This window comes from Dermacentor andersoni, chromosome 4 (assembly GCF_023375885.2).
Source record: "Dermacentor andersoni chromosome 4, qqDerAnde1_hic_scaffold, whole genome shotgun sequence".
NCBI lineage: Eukaryota > Metazoa > Arthropoda > Arachnida > Ixodida > Ixodidae > Dermacentor > Dermacentor andersoni.
The window spans coordinates 61,733,230-61,758,887 of NC_092817.1; the positions used below are offsets into that span (position 1 = coordinate 61,733,230).

At 47.2% G+C, this 25,658-nt stretch overlaps 1 protein-coding gene across 1 annotated transcript in view; it reads right to left on the minus strand.

Moving 5' to 3' along the window:
• The window catches only part of LOC126536201 (uncharacterized), a 93,618-nt gene extending 78,813 nt beyond the window's left edge, over positions 1-14,805 (minus strand). Inside the window, exon 1 of the mRNA XM_050183090.3 lies at positions 14,118-14,805. The gene's annotated coding sequence lies outside the window, so the exon portion shown is untranslated. The remainder of the gene's footprint in view (positions 1-14,117) is intronic.
• Between the last annotated feature and the right edge of the window lie 10,853 nt (positions 14,806-25,658).

The window sequence follows — 25,658 nt, forward strand, 5'->3', positions numbered from 1 at the left end:
TCTTTAAACCACAGCAAAGTACTTTACAAAGCACTGCTTCATGACTGTGTCCTGCTTGAAGTCTGCCCCCCCCCCCCCCTCCAGCCCCATCCCCACAAACACACACAGATGCACACATGCAAACTTGCACGCGCCTTTGCGTGTGGGCTTTCCTTTCACTTATACACAATAAAACGGCCTTGCAAACTTCGGCATCCTTTGTGAACCCAATGACGAGACTAAATGAAATAAAAATAAATAATTATTGCGGTTCACTGTCTTTCGCCCCTCTAACTTCACCCAAGGACGTTCTCCAGCAGCGGACCGGTGGTCGAGGAGGGTAGGTAAATTAAAAGGCAGCTGGCTATCAAGACTCACGTGGTCCATAAAACGCGGCGATTAGCTCGAATGTTATCGGGTCACTCATTTTACGACGTCGTTCGGCAAACTTGAAACGCGTGGCCCTTTCCTTCACGCTGGCTAGGTGCTTCTGTCAGCGCGTCTCGGGAGTATCTTGTGGCTCCCAAGTGGCCTTTGCGCCTGAGTTAAGAGCCGTTCTTGTGCACCTGTGATTGTAGCGGCGACTCTCGCTGCCCTCATGGGACCAGTGTTGCCATTCTATATCTCAGAGATTCTGCTGAAACAGCATGCAAAATCCGCCGGAATCTCGCAAGAAATTTGTGATTTCGCTAAATGTCCGCCGAGAAAAATTATTCAACGAACCTTAAGATCAACTATATTATGCAGGCGGTAATGCACAAAGAAAGTACCAGATAACGAGCTGGGGCAGGAACTTGGAGGTTGACAAAGAAGCTCGAGAACAAGTTAAGGACCGCGCAAGGAGCGATGGAACGAAGAAGGATAGGCATTACGTTAAGAGCCAGGAAGAGAGCGGTGTGGATCAGAGTGCAAACGGGGATAGCCGACATTCTAATTGACATTACGAGAAAAAAGTGGAGCTGGGCAGGCTATGTAATGCGTACGATGAATAACAGGTCGACCATTAGAGTTACACAATGGGTGCAAAGAGAAGGAAAGCGCAGCCGAGGAGACAGAAAATTAGGTGGGGTAATGAAATTGGAAAAGTTGTCGGCGAAAGTTGGAACCAGCTAGCGCAAGACATGGGTAATTGTAGATCCTTGGAAAGAGCCTTTCGACCTGTAGTGGACATAAAAAATAGGTTGTTGGTGATGATGATAGAAACGTCATAAATGCTAGAAATAAAAGTGGCACCACAGAAGAAATCTTATCTATTGCGCACATCTGTATAGAGTACCCATGGCTTGCACAATGCTAAAGGCCTATTCTGGTCACGATATATCCTACTGAAGACGCAGTAATTCGCTAAGAATTCATTGAAGTCAGCTATGGTCCTCTTATTCCGCTATCAGAACCATCACCTCCCGAATATCAGTCAAATTTGCCTGCGATCGGGACTGAGCGAACGTCAGTGATAAAGAGCAGAAGACTGTTACCACGTCGGCGATATCCACAGTGTACTTTCTCTTCTACTCTTAATCTTTCCCTTCCCTTTTCCCCTCCCCCAGTGTACGGTAGCCAACCGGGCTCAGTCCTGGTAAACCACCTGTACGTTTCACTTATGATTTTCTCTCTCTCTCTCTCTCGCTAATATTTCTGGCAGACACTAGAGGCATATTTTTCCCGGTAAAAGTGTTGCTAGAATCTAGCAGAAGATCCATCTAATGGCATCAGTGTATTGTAGTACTGATAAATGGGGCTTGATTTCTAAAAACAATCAATGGCAGACGCTGTAGTGGATGCTGCTGGTGGATGCTGCTGCGGATTCATTTTGACCACCTGCGGGGGTAGGGTAGGGTTTACGGTTAACGTGCACGTAAATCTAAGTACATGAGCGTTCGAGCAATTCGCTCCCGTTGAAATGCCGCCGCTGGGGCCGGGGAACCGAACCCACGACCTTGTGCTAGCGACGGAACGTCATAGCCACTGAGCTGGCGCGGGGAGGCGCACTTAAGTACTGTAGTAAAGTATGAATAAAGAATTGGCAGTACACGGTCTACGCGCGCGTAAGCTTAGCATAAGAAAAGTGTCAGAGAGAAAGAATAAAATAAATAAATAAAAGGAAACATGGTGGCTGCACCACAACAGACGCCCTCGTTACCCCGCTCGATAATGAACCGGCACCATTCCAAGCACGTGTTTTCTTAATGGCGTCAATTGAGCTCTTCATTTCCACCCACTCGCGGTGCGAGGAATAAACAAGAAGTAGAACGAAAAAAAAAACCCACTTATCTGTGCGACTCTGTATATATTCACTGACACCTTCGGCCCTTTCTAATGAGCCGGTGAGACCAGAGGGAACCCTCTTCGTGGAATGAATGTGTTGCATTGTTCTCCGGGTTCCCGAGGCATCCAGTTGCTGCACGGCCCGAACGCAGGCGATTGCAGAGGGACCAAACAGCCCTGACCGCAGGGCGTATACGCGCATTACGATTAACCTCTGCGGGCGTGCGGGCAATTTGGAGGAATCCGAGACGCCTGCGTAATCAGGGGTGGTATGCGAGTAGCGTGGAGATTACTGTTGGCCGTAGATCATGACCGCGCGCCACCCACTGCTGACCATTGAGGAGTCCGGGAAGATAGCGGAGTCGGTGGAGAGAGGAAGGATTTGAGGGATTAGGTAAGGAGGGCGACGAGAGCAGGATGTTTTAGTGCACCCGAAGGCCCGCTGCTATGAGCGCGCGGCTATCGTCGTTTTAGGTTGTCTTTGTTTTTTGTTGGTGGTTTCGGTCTCGTATCTCGCACCAGGGTAAGAGCGCAAGTCGGTTGCCAGACGTTTGTATCGTGGGAGCGACAGCTGCTCGATTTTCGGATTTGCGACGGACCCTGTGAAATAGGGGCGCGTTGGCTACGAATGTTGTGCGTTACGCGTCTCCTCACGGGTTCGTGTTGGTGCATAGTCCGACTCATAGTAGAAAGTTTGCTGTTTAAACGTTGTTGCTCAAACTGTCGTGCCGTGTCGAATAATGGTGATCTGCAATGCCTTCGTTTTCGTGGCGTTAGAGTATCTTTGTTGATTATGAGGGTGAAGATGCGTACAAATGGCCCGAACGTCTCGCGCGTTACTGAAGGAGATAGAAACAAAAATGCATCTCGAAAGTTTCATGTTACTAACGACAGCTGTACTGTCGCCTCAGTTTCAGACAGTTCTGTTGCTTACTTTGCTTTACTGTGTCTTACATTAAACCCGTGCCCTAATGCACTCCTCCTGGGCACATGTTTCCAGTTCCAACTGCTCTTCAACAAATGGTAATCGTGGCGCTGGTCACGCTGCTGCCGGTTTAAGCGATCCTTGCGTCGTAGAAGTATACTTCCACCATCTTTCACGCGCGTGTTCCGCTGACAGCTGATCTGCATATAGCGCAGCCGAAGTCGAATAGGTCAGGCGTCTTCTCAGACGACTAAACGCAGTCGCGCGCCACTTCGCGTTTTAACTGCATACGGGGCTCTTTCGAGAACGGAACCTAAACTGGGGCGCTCACACCGAGTACTTGAATTTGCGAGAGAGTTCGCAGATTTACACAATACATACGGGTATAATATTGGGCAAGTTTCAGCAGCTGCGCATCATAGATCGCAAACAGCTATTATACCGCAGGTTCCCGTGATGACACGTTTTTGCTGCGCTGACATCGAAACATTCTGGGCCAACAGCCACACGAACAATGTAGACATCGCAACCATCACAATATGCGGTAGGCTGGGTTTGCTAGGCCGACGATTCACTGCTTTCCTTGCATTGCGGCACAATATCACAAAGGCCGCCCTGTCAGCTGCAGAGACAGATAATGAATTCATGCGATTAAGGTTTTTGCAGAAAAGCTGCACGTGTCGTGACGTGATCGACGTGATTGACGTGATCGAGGAGTATCTCCGCCCCACCGGACTTCGATGCTCCCCCGCCAAGTCGGAGCTGCTACTTTACAGAAAAGAGAAGGGAGGCAGACCCAAAGATTGGAAGCCAGTCTCTGAAAGCAGCATCAGACTTCGCACTCGTGACGGGGGGGGTGATACCCAGGGTCGACGTTATTCGGGTCCTGGGCATGTTTGTCGAATACAACGGCGGAAACGGAACTGCTCTCCGCAAGATTATCGCAAAGACGGACAACGCTTTCTGCCTCGTTCGCAGAATCGCAAACCGGCATCGAGGCATGAAGGAAAGCAATCTTCTCAGGCTGATCAATGCCTTCGTACTCTGCCACCTCACGTACACGATTTCTATGCACAACTGGCTCAGAGCGGAGCGAGACAAGCTCAACGTTCTTATCCGCAAAATAGTCAAGAGGGCTCTCGGGCTACCCATCAGGACCCATACCGAGGATCTCTTGAAGCTGGGGGTACATAACACCGCCGAGGAGATTGCCGAAGCCCAAGAACGCGCGCAACTCACTCGCCTGGGCACCACAGCAGCAGGTAAACGCATCCTCGAAGAGCTGGGTTACCACCCTGCGGGATTCCCGATGGTCAGTACCCCGATCCCTAGGTGCATTCGAGACAAGTTCGAAGTCGCCCCTGTGCCCCGAAACGTCCATCCCGTCCACAACGAGGGCAGACGCAAGGCCAGAGCAGCCGCCATCCTCAAACAGATCAAGCGACACGACATTAGCGCAAGCTTCGTCGACGCTGCGGAGTACAGTGACGGGAAGACCTTTGCCGTCGTTGTGGTCGACTCGGGCGGCAACATTTCCAATAGCGCCTCAATTCGCACTTCAGACCCCGGAGTCGCCGAGCAAGTCGCCATCGCCCTTGCCCTGCTAGACGGTCGTGGGTCCGAAATTTATAGTGATTCCAAAACGGCAGTTAGGGCTTTTCAAAAGGGTTGCATCGCCAAGGAAGCTGTTCGTCTTCTTAGCGGCTCGAGTCCACATGCTCTCACAAACCATTCAATTCACTGGTTTCCCGCTCACGTAGGATCGGTCGAGGGTGCTCCCCCGAACCTCAATGAGTCTGCCCACGAGGCTGCGCGTGACCTCACCGACCGCGCTTCCTCTATAAGGAGCACTGACTCCCGTCCTCTCTACGGTCACAGGGACGCTCCCGCTACTCACAATGAGATTATTAAATATTTCTACATGTCCAGAAGGGTCTTTCCACCCCCTCACCCCAAGTTGAATAGGGCGCAAGCCGTTTCACTTAGGCTCCTACAGACCAGCACATATCCGTGTCTGTCCGCTCTCCACGAGGCTTACCCCGACGTGTATCGCGACGACGCCTGCCCGTCCTGCGGCCAGACCTCCACTCTACCTCACATGCTCTGGGAGTGCGGGTCAACATACCCCAAGTTCATCAAGGAGGAGTGGGACTCGCTTTTGCGTAGCCCCGCTCTAGAAAAGCAAATCCTGGCCGTCCGGCGTGCCCGCGACCGGGCCGGTGGGTTAGACCTGCCGGTCCCGACGTGGGACTAGCCGGGTGCGCGACGAGTTCGCGTCCTCGCCGGACCTACAATAAAGTTTATTCACTCACTCACTCACTCACTGCACGTGTGACAAGCGGGGCAGTTGGTAATTTTCACTGAGGAATTAATACGAGTTTGTCCATCCAACACCGTTTCTGCAGCACCCACCCTGGCCGCTCACTGGATGTGACTTAGCGCTGCTCAACTCGAGGTCTCCGGTGCGATACCACGGCTGTAGCCGCCGCATTGCGGTGGGGGCGAAATGACAAACGCTACTCTTGTACCGCGTATTGAATGCTCGCTAAAGAACACCAGGTGGTCAAAATCAATCCGGAGTCCCTCTGCCCCCCCCCCCCCCCCCTCCTATTACAAGGTGTGCCTCTAAATCACATCGCGGTATCGGCACGTAAAACCCCGAACTAATTTATTTTTAATTCTGCATCGAAGAAACGGTACGGTAAAGAGGTGAGATACACGAGGAGATCGAGGCGCGTGTGTCTAGTCTGAAAAAAATAAGAGGAGGGAAAAAAGACGAATTTTCAAGCTGTAGGTACAAATATATAGGGATGGAGCAAACATGAACAAAGTCCGATTCCGCAGCGTCATCCTTTCCCCGGAACATTTTCCGGTTTGCCAGACGGGTGAGCTCAGAACCGCACTCACGGCCGCTCCAAGCGCTTCAACCTCTCCACGAGCGAGTCACACCAGCGTGATCGATGCTCCTGAGAGGAATACGAATGAACCTTAGCAAAGCAGACGGCGTACGGGGGAGCGTGCACGATGGAGAAACCCTGACATTGCGAGGCATTCGCAACGGAAAGAGAGAGAGATAGAGAGAGAGAAAAGAAATAAAAGTCGGAGTTGCTTCTCTCCTGTCTTCACCTCCGAGATGGACGGTGGCGAGGCGAAGGGTGCCGTTGTGCAGCCATCGCAGGGCTGAGGTCAGCAAAGTGCCCAATCGATCGCCCGTGACAGATACAAAGCGACGAGTGGGCGCGAGACTTAAATCGAGTGGTGTTGCAACGAAGTAACTCACTGCGCTCTGACGTTCGAGTGGCAGTGCGAGTGTAATGAGAGGGTTGCGTAATGCGCCACCATGGAGCAGCCTGACAGCGGTGCAAAAAAGCGACGTAAATATTGCGAAAGGTATGCTCCGGGGAGCGACGCAGGTTTCGGTGCTTGTTGTACTACGCCGGTTATTGTGAACGCGCCTGCAAATGCCTACAGTCGAATGGCAGCAAAAGCACTTTGCCTGGCAGTGGCAGCACGAGACCTTGGTCTTGCTTGCACCTGTACGCGTGAGTGAAATTGTTTTTATTGTCATAACATGTGTTAACGCCGATTCGAGACCCACAGACGACAAGCCCACAACTACAAGCACTCGTGGTTGCTTCTTTGTCAGCTGTGTGTTTTCAATTTGCGTCAACAAAATCTATGAACCTACACTAACTAGGCCGGTGACATGGTTTCCTTCTTGTTGTAGTTAGCCGTGTCCACCTAGCTTTTCGTGAATTATACTCCATCAGCAAATAAAAAAGGAAACAATGAAAAGGTATTGATTAAAAAATTATGGGGTTTTACGTGCCAGAACCACGACCTGATTATGAGGCACGCCGTAAAGGGGAACTCCGGAATAATTTGGACCACCTGAGGTTCTTTAACGTTCGCCTAAATCTAAGTACACGGGTGTTTTCGCATTTCGCCTCCATCAAAATGCGACCGCCGCGGCCGGTATTCGATCACGAGACCTCGTGCTGTTTTGATTTGGGTGCATAGGCACTTGAAAAAAAAGAAGAAAAAAAACAGAAAAAAAACAGTTAACGACATATTTAGTTCATGGTTCCTGACCTCGACTGTACGCGTAATTGTGCGCGTAATAAGATCACTCTCCTGCTTTGAGACTATACTGGCCCGAAAGACGACTGTCGCAAAGTGGCTTTCACAGACAGAACGGAAATAAGTGACAGAAATTCCTAGCAGAAAGAAGTGAAAGGTTGTGTCTGAGAGATCGTATACGTTTTCGCACAGGTGTTCGTCCCAGCGAGCTGCCGACGGGCGACTGCGACACGGTGACGCAGGATCGCCAGGAGAGCGCCGTCCGGTTCGGAAGCAGCAGGTGCCGCCGCGCCAGACGCTGATTGTCTTCGATTTTCACTCAGCGGCGTTCCGGGCGGAAGAAGGAGATATATGGCACAAAGTTTTTTTCCTAAGCCGCGAGTGAAAGGTCCGCGCGCGTTTATCTTTATTTTAGTCTCACTACGTCGCTAGGTTGACTTCCGATTCTGTTCTTTATTTGTTTCGGCATTTTGTTCGAAGAATCAGTGCTTTCGCTTGACATGGGAGTGGTATGACTGAAATAAAAATAAATATAAAGACAGCTGAAAGAAAAGGACGGGGAGCGAGCAAAATGTGCTTCAGAAACGATGCCATCTGTGCCTTGCTTCGAGAGAAACATGAGAGCAGCAACTTCTAGCACGTTGCTTCAGAAAACATCACAGGAAAAAGAAATCATGTTTGCCTTGAAAGAAAATTTAGGGAACTTCAATCTACAGAAAGCAACGCACACAAGCTCTTCCCGATTCGAACTTCGAACTTTATTATGACGGCAACCAGTTATGTTCTGAGTGTATTGAAGGTGAATCTTTCTTTTTTAATACCCAAGGTGGTTTCTTGTGACATACTGAAGCTTTGTTTCCCAAATTCGGGATTTTTGAGTGAGTGGGTGCTGTTAATAATCGTCGCAAATGATTATGATACCATATTTACGGGGTATGCAGAAGGCATGTAAGAAGCATTAGGCGGTGAGTGTCAAAAATAAGGCCCATACTGAGATTAGGTGGGCGTGCCAGCGATTAAAGCCCGACTGCCTTGAAAGTGCTGATCGCCATTGCCCCGACGAAGGCTGATCACATTGTCGAATCACCTTGTTGGCACATGCCCCTTCTACCGGTTATCAGTGATTATGGAATGCGTGAGAATGCGTTCAATGTGCGTTCGATCATACATTACGTCGTAAGCACTGATTGTTGCAGTCAACTGAGCTACTACCGAGCTCCTCGACACCGGGTGCAGTTATCACGCGGAACATGTTAATACGCCAAGCCCATTGTGCCGTCACTCCAATCATGAAGGCACGAACGCGTGACGCCATCTCGCGTGAGAAACCTTTACAATTTGTCTGGGGGTTGTTACTCAGAGAGGTCAAGTTGAAAGAGAGAGAGAGAGATTCATGCTTCGCAGCTCCTGATAAACATCGGCAGCAAGGTTTTGAAGCATGAAACTTATTGGTCCCGCAGGTCAACGAGCCAAGCACTGGCTGCGAAGTCAGCTCAAATATTGAAACACTGTAAATCTAAAGTAGCTGCAGTATATGTTCATAAGGACGGCGATTGAGGTAGCAAAGAGAAGAGAAGAGCAAGACGAGCACAGTGAATCCCGCGTGCGATCAGTTTCACAAATTTCGCAAGACTGACCTGCTCCCATTCAATACTCCGTTTGCAGCTGCCTTCAATACAGGCGCTGTAGAATGGAAAGTACAGAAAGTCGCGGTTCCCTCCTCACCGCAAGAAACGCTCGCCCAAAAGCCGATCGTCTTCAGGGCGACCGCCACACCTGCGGCGGGCCCCGACTAAAAGAAAAAAAAAGATGCCGTCGGGCCCGGCCCCCTCGTTTACCCTCTCGGGCACCACCACCTCCCGTGCGTGCGTGTATGCGCTCGCGGACCGACCCGGTCTCAATAAAACGGTGCAGTATTGTGACCACTACAGCAGGCGGTAGCTAACCAGCAGCTGAACTCAGTAGAGGTCATATCGGTCGCACCAGACCCTATTAGGTGAAGATGACGGTTTATTGGCATCCCCTCTGAGACGGTGCCGTGACAAATAGTCACATAGCCTGTTTGATTTAATCTGGTATGCAATACGTGTTTTCATTTAGGGAGCTTTAGAAACAGCGCCCCCAAAAAGGCAAACTTCTTTGCACGCCTTCTGTGTAGTTTTGCACTCTCTTTAGGTTCTTTAGTACGCCTGGGGGATTGCGTTCCTTAACATAGGGCTCCTGATTTCTAAAGCTCCCTATCATTTCGCATTGATTTGTTGTGCCAACAGGGTTGGATGCGACGAAAGAAAATTACTCACCTGCAGTTAGCATTGTTTTTTTTTTTGTCTGGTAGCTCTAGAATGTATTTTGATGATTCGTATGGCGTTGCAGGATGCGCCTATATTTACAGGATGCGTGGGACGCGACAAAATTTCCGTCAAACAAAAAAAAATCTGTGTGTACGTGAGACCCCAGGACGCTCTATGCGTAAAGGTGATTGGCCTTAGCCCCTGCCTGTCGCAACTGTGAGCATCCGTCAACGTATCTATAAGCGCACAGATGCTGGCCGATCAAGAACGGTTCTCTTATTTTATCTCAGCATTGGATACTTGCCGTGTCATTCTATTCCGCATATATTCTTGATTGCGAATTAGGTATTCTTGAGATTTCAAGTTTTCTTTTTCTTGTCGCTAGGAGAAATAAATCACCACTTTGGTTTAGCTGCACATAACTTGAAAGCCCAGCTGCAGAATGACATACGAATGACATCTGTTCCAAACTGGCAGCGATGTATCGCGTCCAACCGGAGCGGAGTCGACTGTTGGGAACGGCGCCGTAGAAGGTGCCGTAGGACTACCCAAATTTCATTAACCTGTGCACAACTTATGAGCGCGCCATCATCTCTACAATGAGGCTGTACCGGAATGCAGCTGCCACAACGCAATGACAGAGAGAGAGAGAGAGAGAGAGAGAGAGAGAGAGATTTTGTTGTTGTTGCTATGCCTTTCCCGTAGCAGGAATCGAAACCGTAGTTTCGGGCCTCCACGAACCACCCCAACGGATTGAACCACCACACACTGAACCACCACCACGATGGACTATACGCCGATCAGCTGTACGCCAACTGCACGGTTTTAGAGAGTACACTATGGTGCGCGTAGTCTGCGTTCTGGTGCGCGGCGAAGAAAGAAAGTGCACGTTCGCAGCCTGCTGCCTGCCGCAGCGAGCCGAAAAACCACTTCTTCTCCGTACAGTGCGGCTTTCCACGAAGACCACGCGCGGGAAAAGGCGGCGTGAGCGGCTGCTTCGGGCGGAGGAACAGCACGCACGCCACGCGCACGAGCTCCCGGAAGCAAACAGAAAAAAATGATGACGACGACGGCAGATGCTCATGCCTGCGTATACCGGTGGATGGGGGCCGTTGGATTGGCTCGGTCTCCTTCGGGAGGAGGCGGGTCAGTTGACTACTCCTACTGAACGGATGCCCAGGCGGATCTTGGATTATGTTTGCTATAGCGTTGCTGACCGCCTGCGGGACGTCACCGCAATATCGCTCGCTAGATAATTTGTTGTAGTTAGTAATGCATTGTATGACGATAAGGCGACTTCCTTTTTTTTTTCCTTCTTGTTGACCGACGTCTTCGACGGGTGTTTGCATAGCAGCGTGCGCTACCGGATGCCACCTGCGCCTTGCTTTACAAGCCTCCGTTCCTTACATGCGCATCAAATGATTGGTGCGTCAGATTACTGTAATCACGTTTAAACGGATATTTTTCCCCGCTAAACGCTATATGGGCAAACAATGTGTGCTTCGTGTGGTACAATGTCGTACTATGTAAATGACCCATTAGTGAACCTCAACTGATAGCTTTCGACGGTCATACCTTATGATTGCATGTATTACCGGCGAATATAGAGTGTTTTGCTTCCTCCTTTATGATGTTAGATGATTAGTGCTTCTAGAGCGCCGGCTTTCACGGATCTTGGCTAGTGATTGCACTTGATAACCGGAATCTGCTTTGCATCTTAGGGTTCTATTATACTTTGGCGTCTGATTGGGGAAGTGGCGATATGGGATTATGTAGCAGTGTCAGGGCAATATCGTTGGTCCGTTCGCAAGGCCATTCAGCTTTCTCGGTGTCTTCCACATCATTACTGGGAAGGCTAGAGACTTGAGTTAAACGTTCAAAGATATGCGTCGGAGGAAATACAAAAAGAAGGGCACGGTAAGGGCTTGGAATAGAGAACATGGAATAATTCATGATTCTTTGATGGCTATGATTTAGATTTTTGAGCTCCAGAAAAGACGACACCGCAACGGCAACCACCAGTCTTTATTCAGCACTCAAACCCGACAATGCACACTCTTTGGACACTCGCAAAGCTATTCAGGTTGTCTGGTATCAGATGGTAGTTATATTTTGGCATTGAATAATAAAATAAAAGAAAGCGGGTGTTTCATGGTCGGCTGCAGGTGTCGTAGAAAGCAACGCTACCTTTGCAGGCATAAACAACCCCAGGAGCTCACACCTGTACTGTCGATAAATGGAAGTGTTTAGAAGCACTTGCTATACTTGGCGGAAATACTGGAAACGACTAATTTGGCCCAGACTCTTCTACGTTTGGTGATTTGATGCTGTGCTAGGATTCCGGAATAATTTGTGGACATCGAATTTCGCGAGATGACTGTACTGCGTTCATAAATACTTGGGAAGATTTCGTGAAGGTTTTCTTTCATGAGAACAATTCGCTATATGGGACAGTCGTCTTCGTTAATCATATGTCCGCTATCCCATTCAGTTGGAGCTTGTTTTTACGAATGACTGAATGAATGAATTCCGCGGTTTTAGGTGCCAAAACCACGACTTGATTGTGAGGCACGCCGTAGTTGGGGACTCCGGATTAATTTTGACCACCGCGTGATCTTTAACGTGTTCCCTATGCAGGGGACACGGGCGTTTTTCTGCGTTTCGACCCCATCGGAATGCGGCCGCCGCGACCGGGACTCGATCCTGCGACCTCGCACTTAGCAGCGCCGCACCCTAGCCGCTATAAGCCACCGCTGCGAGCGTGTATTTACGAACAACTTTAGTGTAGTACGAAATTATTTGTGGATACGGGACATATTTCCAGATATAGTTTGTTGAAGTCCCAAGAAAGAGAAAGAAAAAGGCGAAGGCTTTTCTTCCCTTGCTTTCTCGCCCCACCCCCTTCATGTTCAACGTTTGTTTTGCTATAGGATACGAGACGTCCAAATGAGGAGTGGTCGATTCAACAAATCCCCTTCCCGTTTGCACCGAGACGCTACGCATTTGCTCATCGTCCTGGGCTTGGATATAGTCGGGTCATGACGCAATGCCTCGCGAAAACAAATCAATCTTGCACCCGCCTGTCGACCTGCCCACTGGGGAGGTTGAGGATGCGTTTCACTGGCGACGTCCGCAACACTGTGTATATTTAGGCGGCCGAGGCGAATACTTGACCCAGCTGTCTGGGAGTATTTATGAAGGAAGCCATGGGCTACATACGCTATTCATAACACTTTGACGTCATACTTATGACACTCAGGGGCGACCTGGGCTATGCTCCAGTACTTATTCAGCAGCCCGGTAACACATCTATCAAAGCGATGGAGGAATATAGCTCATCACGCATAGGCAAGAGGGGCCAGCAGCACAAGAGTGCATTGAATAATCTAAGAAGAAAGAAGGCTGCGACTCGACTAATTAGATTCTGCTAACAATTACAGCGTGCGTTCCCTCTGTGATCCGATGTACATTGAAATCACTATAGCGCTTCGCACAACGATGGTCTTCTACGAGGAGCTTATTGTGCATGCAGTTGTGCATTGCAGTGAAGACTCCCTTAACACCACTCCACACTAACAGTCAATATGCGCGAACGCGTTCTACCGCGTGCAAAGAAAAACTAACGGGCATGCAGCATTGTTATCAGTTTTTCTCTGTCCAAGAAGGTCACGCGTAAAAATCGTGGTCCGTGCGCGCCATGTCACGCAAATCCGTATCAATCGTCACTTTATCATGCGACTAGCGCACTCTGCAAAGCGTTACGAAGCAGTGCAAGAGCCGAAAACAGTGCAAAAAGTGAACACAGTCTCAAGCACATAAAATTAGGTCAAGTTCAAACTCCCAATTGCCACTTCCGGTTCGTTTGCCATCGCCTTCAAAAGCTGCTCATCTCCGCGTCAAACGCGCGGACATACGCGCAGAATATTCTTTCTTCTCTTTAACGAACCGTGCGTGTGCGGTGACGGCTTCACAGAACAGGCCGAATATACCCGAAAAATTCACGAATCTCTTAGTTCGTTAGAAGTGTGCAACATTGGCCAGTTGCGTTTGCTAGCAGCATGTTCGCTATCGCTATTGACTGGTTCTCGTCCTTAGGAAGCACTTTCGACTTTTGACTTGATATGTGAACAGGAAAATTTTGATGACTGAATTATTGCAAGGCTATTCATTAATCGTAAGGAGATGTACACTATCGTCGACTAGTCACTTAACGACTAGAAACCAGTTGCTACGTGATGACAACGGGGTAAAAGAAGACAGAGGACAGAGCCCACGCTGACTGTCTGATCATATCCGCGTCATTTTCTCTGTGCCCACCACCGCAATTCGCAGTGACAGTAGCTGCGCGCGATGTACCAGCTTCGTTCACCGATGACCCGGAGTGCACAACTTTTGAAAGATCTTCCTTCATGAAAAGTGCTTGCCACTAGTTGGCAGCATTCGATGATATTACCCTCGCTGTAACGATTGCCCCCTGACAGCGGCTCTCTCAAAACGGTGTAGCGTACGGCGAGCTTTGTGAATCTGCTACCACTACTGGCGACCATTCCTCCGCATTCATTCTGCCAGTTTCTCACCTGAACGTCGGCTATCCGGTGTCACTCTATCGCCGCTGTCCGTTTCCCTTCCTGCGTCGTAATCCACACCAAGAGGAACGGGAGAAGGCGCGCGAGTTTTTTCCCGCCACCACCACGCCGTGTGCTTCTACGGCTCGCGAAAGAGAGAGCACACGGGCACACCACGCCGCTCGCTGCCCGCCTCTCGCGCTACTACTCGCGGGATCGGAGAGAGGAGCCACCGGCGGCTGCGCTGTTGTCGAGTGGACTGACTGGATGTGCCGCCGTCGCTGCGCGCGAAGACGAGGTTTTTTTTTTTTCTCTTTCCTTCCCTCTATTCAACTCCCTCTCGTTCATCTTTCCTCCCTCAACCCACGACTGTCATCCCCGCTCTTCGCTCGCTTCCACCCTCCGCTGCTCTCCGAGCCAGAGAAAAGCATTGACGTGGAGGCGACGCTTCGCGTTGTTGGCGGCTGACCGAGTTTTTGGAAGGGAAAGGAAAAAAAAAAAGAAAGACGGCTCTCTTTACAGGTTTTTTTCAATTTTTAAAATGGAGAATCGACACTGGAGCGTGAGCGAGTGCTCGCCTTAAGCGAACTCCCGGCACTTGCTAACTTACCATCTTTTAACTTAACATCTCCCTTTAAACGACACGTTGTGTTTCGTGCTAAAGACAAGGGTGTTCGTTCGTATCGCCGCGTACTGGGCACAACTGAACATACCTTCTGTCTGTCCATGCTATCAAAGTGAGAGATCGTCGTTGATGACTCCTCGTTGTTCACAATCGCTAAATCAACCCCACAACCATTCCAAGAACAAGCCGCAGCTGTCTTGAGTACGCTCTAACAACGCTCGCAGCTGGTTATTCTCAGCTCCAATAAATCCTTACGGCTGTTTTTACACATATACTTTTTGCACTGCGAAGGAAAGGCGCTTAAGTGGTCTTCTTGCTTTGACGCGCTGAGATGTTAGAAATCAATAGACAACAAAAGGCGCAGATTCTTTGGCAGTTATGCGAGACATTATATCTGCTGGTGCATTATTGCTTACCCGCACGAATTCTCTCCTTTTTTTAAACCTCTGAGTGAATGATTTCCTCGATTACGCATGTAACTTAAAGTGCTGTCGTTTAACTGGCATTCACTCTGACCGCAAATGTTTCTGATATATCGACGTCCATTATACAGGTTACTCACAGAGTCCTTGTACCTGGCAGGAGTTTGAGCACATGACATTTCCATTACGGGCTAGATGTTCGATTCAGTTCAGTGTAGCAGTTCTGTTGAAGTGTACAAATTTTAGAAATACGTTATGCAGCTGGGCGCACGTGCACCGTGACAATGAGGCACGACGCGACACAACACGACACGACACGATAGAGCGCGCTTCGAAAGCCTTGGAACGCTATTGCACAATGGAGAAAAATGACATTTTTTTGGGTGCGCGACAAGGTTATTTCTGTGGCAAATAATAAACGTGAAACACTTGTCCGGGAAAATGTCGGTGAAGGAGCTACGTCCTACACATGAAAATAAGGTTTCAATACGTTGTAGATGACGTAGCAGCACCGTGAAGTACTTTTATAAGTGAATTTATAGAATGAAACAAACTCCCATCGAATTTAGCAAGTGCATACCATTCACCTTCAAAAGGGAGTCGCAGTTCTGTTTGCCACACGAAGAATCTTGCAGCACACAAATTCACACAAAGAAAAAACTGTCCTTCATGTAGATTTTCATGTATATCCTTTTATGTAAACAAAACGCATTTCTAACTCTATAGCGTTACGTGCGGTAATTGTAACACGTTATGTTTTCAAGAGAGAACCCAATCGTTGCAATTCCAAAGTGCTCCATTCGGGAAAACAGCTAGGGCATGAGAGGTTCTTGACGACAGACTCTGGCGTATTTATGTTCTACTCGACTTGCAATTGCTCTACTCACTCGCTCGGGAAGTGCCGTCGATGAGCTTTTCTGTTTGTAACTTCTTGCCGCGCATATTTTCTCGGAGCTTCGAAATAGAGAGAATCCAAGTGATGAGATGAACAGATGACGAGGAAAAATAAGAATAAGGAGAAGGAAAAAGAAACTAAATGAAGAAGAAGAAGAGAAGGAACGAAAGACGAAAGAAAGAGCAAAGGCGGGAGTTAGAAACGAGCAAATATGAAAACAACGAAAGAAAGAGACGTTCTGGTGCCTGCGAAAGGCTCATTACAAATTCGCGAGGCTCAGTTCAGAGGGTTGTGTGGACACTAGCATTTTGTTAAATTTTTATCTACGTAATTCTGTTTTGTGCCACTATACAAGAAACGCGTGGCTGACTGTCAGGCTGATTTATGATTCAAAGCGAGAACAATCAGCGTGCTTCACGTGAAAACAGAAATCATAGAAAACTTTTTTTTGAAGGAGCCCCCGCATTCACCACTCTCGATTGCATAATGCATCAGCAAAGAGGCGAGAGACGGAGAAGCTTGCGCAGTTGAGAAAGATAGGGATATACATAAGAAAAGAAAGCAAGACGAAAATAATCATTCTTTCTTTCAACTTTTTCTGTTTTTAAAAGCCTATTCCTCGTCGTGTGCGGTAATTTTCGTGCCTCGTACTTAGCTTGCTTTTCGAAGCGCTATTCTCTCCGCGAATGATGCAAATTGTCAGCATAATCTTTAGCCTGCAGTATATTCTTGGTCTTTGCCGCAGCTATATGGTGAATCGTTCCCCATCTATGCGACGACTGCCGGGGAAGAGCTGAAGTGCGAAGTGTATAAAATTTTCTAGAGGTAACTGTAGACCAATATAAGGAGAAGGAACAAAATACACGACGAATGATTTACACACAAGAGAGAAAAATAAAGAAAGCTAGTTCCATTTTTCGACGAAAAAGCAGAGATTTTGCCCACGTTTGTCTAAACGCCTATGCATGCTTCTATGTGTGGTGAAGGGGATGAGGAACTGAAAGGTCTAGGGAGAGAGAGGGCGACTGGTAGTATTGCAAAACAGAAAAACACACACACGCACAAAAGAAAGGGGTGGAGGGTGAGCAGGGGGCTTACGTGGTACTTGCATGTGGCGGTGACGTAAAAACAATGCTCAGTCTTTCTGATGGAAAAAATCAACTGGTAGAGCTTGTCACGCAGGCCCGCGTTCCGAATGTAAGCAAACAACGTCTAAAGACGGACACTGCACAGAAATGACAACTCGTGAGTCTGAATGTACATATAAGCGTTAGGGGCGTCTGACAAATTTTATGCATTTGACTTTAAGAAAATATTTTTTTCCATATCTTGACGGAAACGAAATAGTGCCAAGTCTATGCACGAAATAGTGCGTATAAGAAGACCACGCTGTGTCGCGGCTCGAGGTAACGTTTAGGCCAGGAATCTATCCGGCACAGGGATGAATACGTCCGGTAGCAGGAATGAAGGAAAAAAGGGTTTATTTTACATTATTTATACTGGCTTCAGATACGTAAGACCACCTAATATAGGAGCATATTAAATGTCTTAACTCATACCAGGACACGTCAGCACACTCTTGCACCAAAGGTCTCCGCTTTTAAAACAGTCGCTTTTCCCTAGAAGACTAGGCAGGGGAATCTGATGACTGTATCTCGGTGAATCACGATCGTCGAATCGGTCGCAATATCCCTGCCATGTTGTCGCACCTCTCGCTGGATCCGCCTCCTATGTTGCACCCTTGTCTCCGCATACGAGGCAACCACGTCACAATCTGAGAAATTCAAGTCAACGCTGTTCCCATGGTAGTCCTCGACGTTGACCCCTTGCATCAATTAGTTCGGCTTGTCAGGGTCAAGTTCAGTTAGAACGGGGTCTTCGCGGTAATTACCGCCTTTACGGAGGACGGCAGTTGTCGCCTCGAAGTGAGCTCCTTTGTTTGCGCGTCACAGCCTATGTCGGGCCTTGTCGCTGTCTGGGCTCGCGCTGATCAAAGGACGGCCTCGTGGGAAACGTCCTAGGAATGCTCATCACCGTATGGAGACGTAAGAGCTGCTACCCCATCGGAACTTGCGTGTCTACCTCAGCTCTATCCACCTTGACTATTGGTTATATACATTTTATTCACCTAGTATGTTCTAGTTGAGGCTGATTCGGATCGATGTCAGTAACTTTCAATTGTTATTGGCGTGATTATTACGTCATAAAGGGCTCATTCGGTAGGTCTCGCCGACGCAACCGTTTCTCTTAAGATCTCGCTTTTCATTCTTTGACATAAATGAATGTACACAATTTTGGTGTCCCGGTTTGGCATCGGAATCTCGTAGTTTTACTAGAGTAGTCTGAAAGCGCTCGCACACACATGTAGCAGCAAAGGTGCAATCCGTTAATAGCCCACGTCAGTGGCGTAGGCCACTGACGTGGGCTATTAAGATATTGTACGATTAAAGAGCAGTGCGGGTGGGTAGAAATAGTTCCAACGTCCGAATTGAACCCGAGCTTGCCTCGAGTAACACCTTGGCTATGCCAGTGGTCCGTATGAGAAAGCCGTCCATAAAAGCGCAGTAATCTGCTCAGAGATGCGGTTTTAATGATACACGAGCACTACTGTTATGTACTGTGACTGCTGCACTAAAGACTAAAGACTAGAAAGAAAAGTGTTACAAAAATACAACAATAAAGAAGTAAAGCTCTTAATATTGAAGAAGAAAAGAAGGAGGAGGCCAAGAAAGCACTGTCATAGTTCAATACCAGGGGCGTAGCCAGGGGGGGGGGGGGGGGGGGGGCTTATGGGGCTCCAGCCCCCCCCCGAAATTTTTTCGTGCTGTCCATGCATCGCCGACAAAAGTAACCCCCGGCGGCGGAAATCATTCTGGATTTTGTCTAGAGCGTCTTTTTCACGCTCGAAAAGCCTTTTCACCGCGAAAATTGCGAACTCGGGCTGAATTTCGCGGCAACACCCATGCACCGGGAGTCACATAACGCAAGCAGCCCCATCCGAGCACAGAGTTTCAAGGATGTTTTCATGGCGAACGGGCTCGCCGCGGCATCTCGCGGAGGCCGCGGAATCTACACTCTGTCATGGAATTTACGGAGCGCGTGGATATCAATTCCGAAACTTTATGTGTATAAAGTTCTCAAAGTTTTGATGTGAAAGGTGCAGTGACATTTCCAAACGTGTGCTTTAGATTTCCAATCGCGGATTTTTGTAAGTTTAATGCTCCCATAAATATTTGACGCCAAAGGTGCATTGACTTTTCCAAAGTCGCACATCGGGCCATACAACGAGACAAGCCAAATCAACACGCTATCAGACAAGTTGACAGAGCCCGCAGCGAGGCCGGATGAGACGAAACGTTGTGGTGGTTCATTCGTGCCGTCATGTCACATAAAAAAAATATCAACATTTTTTTTCACCTGCGCCAAAGCATCCAGTGATGACACTAAAGCCAGCCAAGGCAACTACGTTCTTATTTATTTTTTCTACTTTGACTTTTAATCGCGAGGACATATTCAGCCTCTTCATTCAACCAGGGCGAGTCAAATGAAAGTGAGCCTACCCACCCTGCGCAATTATGGTTCTGTTCCTCATCTGCAAGGCCTGCGCATAGCACACAGGCATCTCTCATTTACAACAGCGACCCGCAGGTGTGAGGATAAATGTTCTTTAATGCTCTCATACACTAGGTTGAACATGGTTGCGTGCCGTAATGGACTCTCCAGAAGTTGAGCAGCGTGGTGCCGTCAGGTTTTTGACAGCTCAAGGTGTTTCCCAAAAAGAAATTAGTCGTCGTATGGCTGCCGTGTACATGCAACTTTGCATTTCATTGGCCACTGTGAAGCGTTGGAACAAACGGTTCAAAGAAGGACGTGAAAGTTGCAAAAGCGATCCCAGACCGGGCCAAAGCCATCGTGCAATCACCCCTAACAATATTGCAAAGGTTGATGAGCTGATGAGACAAGAACGGAGGATAAGCATCGATAAACTGGCAGAGATGTGTGAACATCAGTCACGGTTTGGTTCGCGCCATAATTCATGAACATCTCGGTTATCGGCTCTTGTGTGCGCAATGGAGGCGCAAGATTTTGAACCACCGCCAGAATAAGGAGAAGATCGGCGCTGCCTTTACTCATCTGATCCGGTATCACAATAAAGGTGACGATTTCTTGCCTGCAATTGGGATCGGAGACGAACCATCATATCACTACTACGAGCCTGAAACACGACGGCAAAGCTTACAATGGAAACATTCAAATTCACCTCCCCCAAAGAAAGCAAAGGCAGTCATTTCCGCCAGAAAGGTGCTGTTGAGTTTTATTTTTCGATCGTCAGGGGCCATTACTGATAGAATTTGCTAAATCTTGGGAGACTATCAATTGATTCCGATATTGTGAAACGCCGGATCGGCTGCGTGTCGTAATCAAGAACAAACTACGTGGAAAATTGACGAATGGGGTCATCTTGTTCCACGACAATGCCCGTTCCCACGTAGCTGATGTGGTTAATAGAAAACTGACAAAGTTCAAGCGGGAAACGCTGCAACATCCGCCACACAGCTCAGACCTGTCGCCTTTATATTTTTCATATCAGCGGCATGCACTGCTTCGCTGGCTTCGCACTGATGTAGTTCTAAGGTTCGTGTTATATATTCTTTACTTATTAAATAGACAAAATACATGGAAGCATTGACATCAGTTATGTTGGGCACAATGTTTGGCACATACGAGCTTATTCTTTTATGAAAAAATACATAGTTTACTTGTATTGACAGTGCTTAGCGTTCAACAATTCCTTTGCAGTTTCTTTGGCGATGGCAATGCAGTTATTATTCGTGTATTTGATCCCTAGGTAAATTGTTTAAGAGGAAGCTTTAGGTCGAGACCAACTCCGACGCGGGCTATACGGATACATTTAAAAGGCAGAAACGATTTTCTGAGATAACTCCTGAATAGCTTTTAATGAAATTTGTTGCATTGGGAGAGTAAGTTAAATTCTAGTGTCTGTTGGAAGCGGAATTTCGATTTAGGGCCTGAACTCTGTTTCAAATATTTTTAAAAATTCCAAAGTTCGAAAAAAAATAGGAGCACGAAGTTTACAAATTAATAGCTCTGCATCAAGAAAAGATATCGCGGTTCTGTAAACGGCATCCATTACACCATTCAAAGAGGACAAATTCTATATGTCAATTTGTATCTTACGTGAATTGGTTATGTTATGTGCAAGGATTCTGCAAAAGCCGTATTTCCATAACACTTAATTTTTTGAGTCTCATGTGTAACATATCAATTTTGTCCGCTGTAGATGTACTATTATGTGCAATTCACAGCATTGTGATATCAATTTTCATTGCTTATTTACAGAGTTGTAAACTTAATTGCTTCGTTTTGTGAAAATTTTCGAATTCTGCCACTTTTCAATAAAATATTGACGACCTAAATAGAAAATTCGAAACAAACAGTCACTAGAATTTAGGTTTTTCTTTTAAATGCAACAAACCTCGTCAAATTTGGTGCAGTGGTTGCCGAGAAAAACGAATTCTCCTTCTTGGTTATGATTTGGTTATGTACGCTGACGATACAAATATTTTTTTCACATCACGCACTCTGCCGGAATTAGAAACTATCGTGAACGCTTATTTGGTAAAATTATACGCTTGGATGCAGGCGAATAAGTTCAGTTTAAACTTGTCAAAAACGAGGTACATAATTTTCAGACCCATTAATGCCTCAGTTCATTACACACTTAACCTAATATACGCCAACACAAAACTGCAACAGGTAACAACTCAGAAATTTCTTGGTGTCTGGTTTAATGAGCACTTATCATGGAACACACATATTTCAAAACTTATTACGGACCTTAGTAAAACTGTAGGTTGTCTTTACCGGATCAGCGATCTCTTGCCAGTTTCCCTAAAGGTGTCCATATACTATGCACTATTTTTTTCCAAATTGTCCTATTGTGCACTGGTCTGGGGCACTACAACAATAAGTAACTTACAGAAGTTATTGCTTTTACAAAAGAAGGCATTGCGGGCTATTGAGGGTTACCATGGTAGGCCCGAAAACCTACCAACATTACCACTCTATCATAAGCATAATTTACTTAAAGCAAACCATGTTTACACATATCGCCTGTTACAGTACATCCATCGTAATCGTTTGTATTCCATTGCTCCAAACCGCCCTCCTTCTAAATATCCCCTTCGGCAACACAGAAACTTGGTCCCTAAAACGAGGACAAATTACGGCAAACAAAAGCTCGATTACCAAATTACAGTTGTTCTCAATAACCCATCTTTAAGCGTCATGTTTGATCTCTCTAAGAACAAATTTAAAAAAGACATAAAAAAGTTACTAATTAGCACTGACTCAATATGATGTCAGTTTTTCACTTAGCGAAGCGTCTCTTGTTTTCGTATCAAGTTGTTTATGTGTGTGTTTTCTTTATCGACCTCATGCCATGTTTATACACTGCCTTTGATTTATGGTGCATTGTCTTTGTATTAAAAGTAATATTTTTTCACGGTAATATTGTCGTTTCATGAAATGTAGTTTGTTCACTATCATACTATGATGCAATGTATTTGATGCAATGTTGTTTTGATGCAATGTATTTTTCACTATCATACTATGTTAATATTTATTTCTGTGTTGCTCACTGCTGTATTGGCTGTTTTGGGGAACTGTGACCTCGTCAGGCTTTACCGCCTTTTGTCGCAGTTCCCTCTTTAATCTTTGAAAGAAAATAAACCTCAACTTCAACTTCAACTTCAACATGTATTTGGATAGGAGCATCTGACCTAATGTTTCCTCTTAAGGAGGAGGCCCACCTGCAACGTGAGCCCCCCCCGAACGAGATTTCTGGCTACGCCACTGTTCAATACACAGTCGCCGTCAGAGCATCTCAGTTCAAGGCATCGGAGAATTAAAAGTGTAATTGTTCTAAAGCTCTTCGCACACCTTTGGAAATCCTTCATGACACCATATACAATAGCGCTAGCTTCCATGAAGCTTTATATTGCGGTTGAGCCTGAGGCGAGGCCGACTGCAGCACGTGGGACTTCCAAGATACCTGCAGGCGGCGCTCGAAATCGTGCCTCTATCTAGCAAACGTTTAAAATTGCCAGCAAAGTTTAGTTAGACAACCGGTGGGAGTGTGGCACTTTTTTGATATCTCGACAGTGGAATCAGTTAACAGAGGACGCCTCTTTAGGCCGCTTAGTGGAGCAAACTTTTTTTTTACTCCTGTGACAGAAATTAAAGCGTGCAAAATAAAGCTCTCATTCCAGCGCGAATAAGTTGTTTTTAAGTTTTTTTTCCGTTCCTATTCGAATGCGCATTAACTGCATAAATATTATCTTCGTGGAAGCACTGAGAAAAAAGATATTCGGATCATGTTTGTCGCACTAAATAAAAAAGGGTTAAAAATTCCGGGGATACCTGCCAAATTTCCCGATTTGTCCGGGAGGCTCCCGAATTTCGACCAATGCTCCCGTTCGTGCGGACATGGCCAGAAATCTCCCGAAAAAGTGCCCCAACCATCCGAAAAAAAAAAGAAAAAGAGAGAAAAAACGTATCCTCCAGCACAACCGTAGCGTAATTGCATTGTGCGCTAGCTAACTAACCGAAGTCAGATTTCAATGCAAGCAATATGTGAGTTGGCCTATAAACAGTCCCGCTCTTTTCGCTTCACATCGAGGCAAGCGCCAAAGAGTGCGCGTAACAAGGCAAAGGTCTCATATGCATTGCATACTGGCCAGTTCAAAAATATTAAACTATGGGGTTTTACGGGCCAAAAATACTTTCTGATTATGAGGCACGCCGTAGTGGAGGGCTCCGGAAATTTCGACCACCTGGGGATCTTTAACGTGCACCTAAATCTAAGTACACAGGTGTTTTCACATTTCGCCTCCATCGAAATGCCATGTCCGGTCACAGTACAAATATCGCTATGTCTGATAACTGCACTGGCCACCATTGAGAGCTGCTTCTACCGTTGCTGCGGACCAGAGAAAATAATTACGTTTGCTTAAGGGTAGAATTCACAGAGCTGTTCCTTCATAAGTGCCTTTTGCCATTAGCTGGTCTTCCTCGCTAATTATGTGTACCGCATCACGATTGGCTGGAACCCGCTTTTAGGAACAGTTCTGGCATAAAAGCTTTCCTGCGAATGCGGGCCCCTGTGCCGCATTAACAAAACTCACCCACGCTAGAACGACAGAAAGCTGAGCTAGTTGGTAAGGATTCATTACGCGAAAAAGGTGAGGCGTGCAGACAGCACACAAGAGTAGAGAAGTGGACAACACTTCTTTGATACGTGTTGTCCACTTCTCTACTCTTGTGTCCTGTCTGCACGCTTCCCCTTTTTTTGCATAATGAATCCGACGCTAGAATTGTTCGTGAGAGCGAATTGCAGCCAATCTCGGTGCTGGACATAATACCAGCGAAGGCGACCAGACAACGTCAAAGATCTCTTTCAAGGCTAGGAATCGAAGCCTCTCAGTAGCAGAACGCCGCGCACATTAAGCCAGCGCGGTGGGTGGCCGCCGTCAGTGCGGCACCTTTCCGATCACGAGACGGTTCTGTGTCGTATGAGTACAGGACACCTTTTATAAAAGTCTGTGAAGATTATCCTTTTAAGAATCCGGCTACACGCTTCATTCCGATAGCCTCAGCGCTCCGCTCCCTTTCCGCGCCAGTGGTGTCTCGAGCTGGCCGTCAGAACGAAGAGCAGTGCCGCTATTAAGGTTAATTGAGCGTGTCCCTTAGCGCCTCCCCCCCCCTCCCTCTCTCTCGCCAATCTCTTATTTGCTTGCTCCTATCTGTCTTTGCCCCAGTTCTGTCACATGGGGAAAATGACGCATGTAGATATATGCGGCCACGGAGGGGCTCCTAGCTTTTTCTTTCCAAGCAGCCGATCGTAAGAGAAGCTCCATGCTAAAAAAGGTGACTTGATGATCCCCCATCTCTTACTTTATTTTCCTTTTCCTTGCTGCTGTTGGGACAAAAAACAAGAGAAAAAGTCAGTCACAATATGTTAATGAATTTAGGTGCCGACAAGAGCGCGCTTTGTACCGAAACATCAAATGTATGCGTCATAGATGTTATCTTGATTAATGCAGGCGAAAGCTTTTAACTTAAATGACTTCTCGCCCCCATAAGAAGAAGCGCAAAAATTGACAGAACTATCGTGACGAGGAAGAAACGAGGCAGAATATTGAAGGTACTTAGCTGGAGGTTGAACACTGCAGAAAGGTAGTCACTTTGCTGTCACGTCATAGATGTAGGCACACAGGCAGAGGCACACATCGACGAAATGCAACTGTAAAACTGTAAATAAGTCAGTGTTACAGCATCTCTGTGAAACAGGCGTGCATGCTTATATTATGACGTTATGCGGCGCGGCAACCCAAGTAAAAAAAAAATAAACTGTAGATGTAAAATTAATGTAGACTGTAAATATTTTATTGAGCGAACTGACACCCTCGAAACCAAGATACAGTTCGGCGGTGGCGATAGCAGAAAGTATGCAGTCGGCGATCGTCGAATCGAATGACGGACGCTTGCGTCTGGCCACGTTTATACATGTATCATAAAACCTTCCAGAA